The following is a 4,899-nucleotide window of genomic DNA, read 5'->3' on the forward strand; positions in this document are numbered from 1 at the left end:
TTAAAATTTTTATAATTTACGAAATTTAAGTATCCTTAATAAAAATCGAAAGATATTCTAAAACAACGGACAAAGGATATCGAGTTAAAACGTTTTTGTGTTAAACTATTAGATAATTTTGGATCGTTTAAGTACACGAGAGATGTGTTTGCAGAACTAGATAAGAAGCTGAGGATCGAAATTGAAAATTTAGGAGGTAACCCGCTCTTAGTGAAGTTTCTAGACAAATTTAAAAATAAAATGCCAAAAACGCATGTCGAGCTGCTTGACTGAAACTAGAAATTAAGATTATTTGTTGTAAAACATCGAGTGTAGCATTTTTCGTGATTTTTCCATAGTATTGTGTTCTATATGATAGACCTTACTAATAGTATAATTGGCAACAAAAAGATGAGAGGAGAAAATGATACATAGGAAAACATATTAAAAATATAAAATAAAATTTATTCATGAAACTTTTATTGGAAACATTTGTAGAATTTTACTGAGTGCCCACTAAAAATAAAAATATATCTCCACAAAAAGATTTAAAGAATAAATATTTGTAATATACGTTAATATATGTTCATGGCAATCTTTAATTGCGCAGTTTCGTAATATCTATCAAAACCGTGCTTAAAATTTTTTCTAGTTTTAATGAAGAAAACATTTTTATTCACACGCGTATATAAATTTTCATACGTACGTATAAATAAAAATGCTGTTTATTTAATCATGCATTAAGTAAATATTTTTTTAATTCTGGTTTATTTCATTCTGTGTTGCAGATAATTCTTTTTTTCATGTGTCTTTGTTATTTGCATTTTAAGGACAAATTATAATTTAATATTAATTAAACTACTACTGTGCTACTGTAGAGCTAACAAGTAAAAGTATTCTTGATAGTAATAGGTATTTCAAATTTCAGATTGTTATGTAAATCTTGTTATTTTGTTTGCTATATAAAATAATTGTTATAATATATTTTTTTCATATTATTTTGAGTCTTTAGCTATATTATCAAAGTAAGCTTGGAAAATTGATTGAAAATTGACCGGATACTCGTATTTCGTTTTACACTGTTTTAAAATGTATTATAACAAACTAAGTTTTTGCGTAACATTCATATTTCATTAAAATTTAATTTTGTATATTTTTAGATTGTCTATTAATTTTTTTGTTACAATTTAATTATATTTAATTATATTTAAGTAACATCCATATAGAACATCCAAGTAAACTATGTTAATTGAGCATATTTTACTTGTTTTTCTTGTAAATTCTTTTTTTTCAACACATTTATTTCTTTACTGCAGTTTTTTTATACGTATATAATATAAAAATGAAAATTTCTTGTTTAATATATTTTTGCAATAATTTATTTCTTTTAAATATAAAAAACCAGAGCTACTTTTATCGTGTAATTTTTAATGTAAAATAAATTTTGAGCAGGATGCCTTTAGAAAATATTTATTAGCAATTTTATATATTCGATAAGCTATTGACAATTCAATATAGCTTATCGAGTGATCGCTTTATAATCAAAACTTTATGGCTGTTCTTTGAACGTTATGCAATTATATATTATACATTTATAGCTATGATTTCCTAAAAGACGTATAGAAAATTATATGTAACTAACAAGTGTCTGTCTAAGAAAAATATTCGCGTACATTCATTCCTTCACGCGCACGCACAACGATGCGATTATTTCGCGTCGTTTTTCTCCTTTTGCAGATTTGTAAATCAATAAATCAAAACTTTCTCGTTTTGTCTTTATTCTTAGATTTACCAAATATGCCACGGATGATTTCTCCGACATTTTCTCAATTTACACAATTCTCGCCGTAAGCAAAATCCGAGTGGTCAATTGACTCTCTTTGACACGTGACTAGATCGAGTTGAGGTCCAGTCGCAAAGGACTAAGACAGCGTGGCAATTTGACACGTCCTCTGTTCAGGCTCGCTATCCTCGTCGGCTCGCTGGCCCAGGAGGACCGTCGCTCGTGTCATATCTCGCTGTCCCCGGGATACACATTTTCTCTGTAGTATTTAAAAATATTTATTTAGTATAGATACCCACATCCAAAATCTGCAATTATTGGAGGATCTGGATCCCACGGGATGTATAATAACTCGTTCAACCATCATGAAGAAGAATCCATTCCATAACATTACCTTACATTTCTCAAATCGAAAAGAAAATTTGTAGTATATACTTTATTTAGATAGCAGAGTGAAAGATATCATCTTCTTACAACTACAAACATTATAAATGTAATAAAATAATATTTTTACTGTATTGACTAATTATTTTAAAAAGATTATAATTTTATCATATAATTATACTTTTTACAAAGTGGTCCAATTCTTGTGAATGTAATACAGGCTATTATCTTCAACGCTCATTAGTATGCCCATATAATATAGTTTTCTTTAGTATTCCATATAATATAGTTTTCTATTTCCAAGCAAATTTATCCACGGTAAGAGAAGACTACACAAAAAAATTTGTTATTTTTTTTTTAAATTTTTTATTACTTATTTAATTATCTTCTGTATAAAAGTATATAAGCTTTTAACAAGTCTTAACAAAGATAATAATTCATAACAATAAATATTAATAATATTATGATTATTAATATAAATATTAATATAATATAAAAATTTTAAAAAATTACCAAAACTAATACCAACCAAGAATTTCACATTATATGATATATAATTTTATTATATTTTATTAGTGTTATTACATGATGTTAACTTTTAATATTAAACGCATGTTGAAAACGAAAATAAATTTATAATACAAATTTTTTTATTTAATTTATTCTGTTATACTTACTCTAATTTTATAGTATTATTCACCGGTATCTTAAGATTTTCGCGATAAACCGGATTTCTTAATTTCACATTTTGTATGTTTGAATTCTGTATCACTTTTGACAGCTATCCTAACCGCTCTCGAGACAGTGATTCGCATTTTGAAAAATTTTGCGCGTTTCAAAACCCATAAAAAAAAGTGTTGCAACTTTTTAGCTGCTGACTATACGTGTAAGAAGACTGTCATTAATTTTGCTGCGGAACAGGCGGTGCACGATCAATGTCCTATTATATATAATATTGTGTTATTAGAATAGGACATTATGTAATATTATTTCAATCCAGTTCATTTACCACGATGAAAGAGGATATTAGTATAGATGAAATATTTAATACAGTTTCTGAAATTATTGTGAAATCCTCTAGAATAGGTTTTTCTTCAATATATATCAGTTATTGCGATAAATATTATCACATGCCTCAGTGGTCGAATTGGTAAAGACGCCAGTTCCGGAAAGTCAAAAGGTCTCAGGTTTAAACCCTGACTGACAATGAGATAATATTTGCCATAATAATTTCTTCCCAGTGTTTTGAGATGCTTATTTGCATCGGATTATTAAGGTAGTACACTCGCGACAATACCATCCAAAAGTTAGGTCTCATCACGCGCTCGGCGATATTCCCATTGCCGCCAGTGAGAAAAAACATTTGGTTGTGCCTATCTATTGACCGCACGCACACGCAGATAAAATTAATTCAGACAGACGCAGACTAACGCAGCTCGACTGGCCGCCTCCTTCATTTGCCTCCATATGTCAATAAAAATCGAAAATTATATTTTTTAAAAGACTCTATTTTTCAAACTAAATGGTAAAAAATTATGAATTTTTTTCATAATATTCATTTCATATCCCTTCATCACATACTCGTTTTTTATTAAAATCTCAATACTAGTTTAGGCCCTACAAAAATAAACGCGACAGTTTTATCAACTTTGTATAGGCGACACGTATAAAAAATGCAATTTTTAATTGCTTATATCTCAATATTGAGATGGTCAATCTCATTCTAATTGCACAAGCGTGTCAACGACTTCTAGTACAACATATATAGTTTCAATTTCAAGAAATTTTCAATATTTTGAATTTGCGAGTGTACTACCTTAAAACTGAAGATCAAATTGTAATTTTACTATTCCCTCTTTAGCGAATAATTGCGTTGCAAGTCTGACATTAATTCGGGGCGCAGCTTAAATAACTAAACAATGTTAAAAAATTCATAAAATTAGATATTAGGCACCAAGATCCAGCTGTGGCCGTATTAGACGCTCTTAAATTCATTTTTATTTCTATAAATATTTATTAATTTTTAATAAATTTAAAAAAATCTTTTTTAATCTTACTTTATATACAAATGTGTGATAAAAAATCTTAATTTCTAATAAAAATTTAAATTTACGCAATTATAAATCAGAACTGACTAGATATAATTAATATATAGGTATTATATACATATATTACATTAGTCAAATGTTTTTTTATTTAAGATAACAATATGAGAACATAAAACAATAAAAGATAACTTCACTTTTAGCTGATCGATTATTATTAATTGGGATGTATTTTGCAACGTGGCAAAACACTCATAATACCGTAGGGCTTTTTATTCTTCTGTAATATTTTTCCGGTTTATAATTCGAACAGATATATACCGTGAGATACTTTGCCGTCAGCAAATCTAATTCAGTTTTGCAATTCAAGTTTGCAAAATTGTTACACGCGCATCTCTCGCTCGCGCTGTGCTCGTCTTTTTAATTGATAATGCTAGTTTCTTTCACGCAGTTGAGTCTCGTTTCATGTTGTGCAATTTGTTTGCGTGAAAAACAAGAAAAACACACGGAGAGAGGGACGACGTGCGACCGGCCAAAGAATTTTTGCCAAGCTTCTTTTGCTGACAAGGGAACACACGGAAGTGTCCGCCTTCGATTTTAATAAACTTTGGATATGTTAAACTACAGACAAAAATAAGATACTACAATTTTTGCAATTCGTGCTGAGTCGCACGTTAAGGGGGTGAAACACCCCTTAGAAAAAAATCG

At 28.8% G+C, this 4,899-nt stretch overlaps 1 long non-coding RNA gene across 2 annotated transcripts; it reads right to left on the reverse strand.

The window, feature by feature from the left end:
- Window positions 1-1,433: 1,433 nt before the first annotated feature.
- Window positions 1,434-3,509, reverse strand: LOC105456933. 2 transcript variants are annotated; one of them, XR_975301.1, is made up of 4 exons: window positions 3,281-3,509; window positions 2,824-3,086; window positions 2,328-2,475; window positions 1,434-2,238 (listed from the first exon to the last, which is right to left on the reverse strand). It is a non-coding gene; the product is annotated as an uncharacterized LOC105456933 (long non-coding RNA). The 2 variants fall into 2 exon arrangements; XR_975302.1 differs by having other exon boundaries at window positions 3,156-3,509.
- Window positions 3,510-4,899: the final 1,390 nt, after the last annotated feature.

This window comes from Wasmannia auropunctata, unplaced genomic scaffold (assembly GCF_000956235.1).
Source record: "Wasmannia auropunctata unplaced genomic scaffold, wasmannia.A_1.0 LD335475.1, whole genome shotgun sequence".
Classification (NCBI taxonomy): domain Eukaryota; kingdom Metazoa; phylum Arthropoda; class Insecta; order Hymenoptera; family Formicidae; genus Wasmannia; species Wasmannia auropunctata.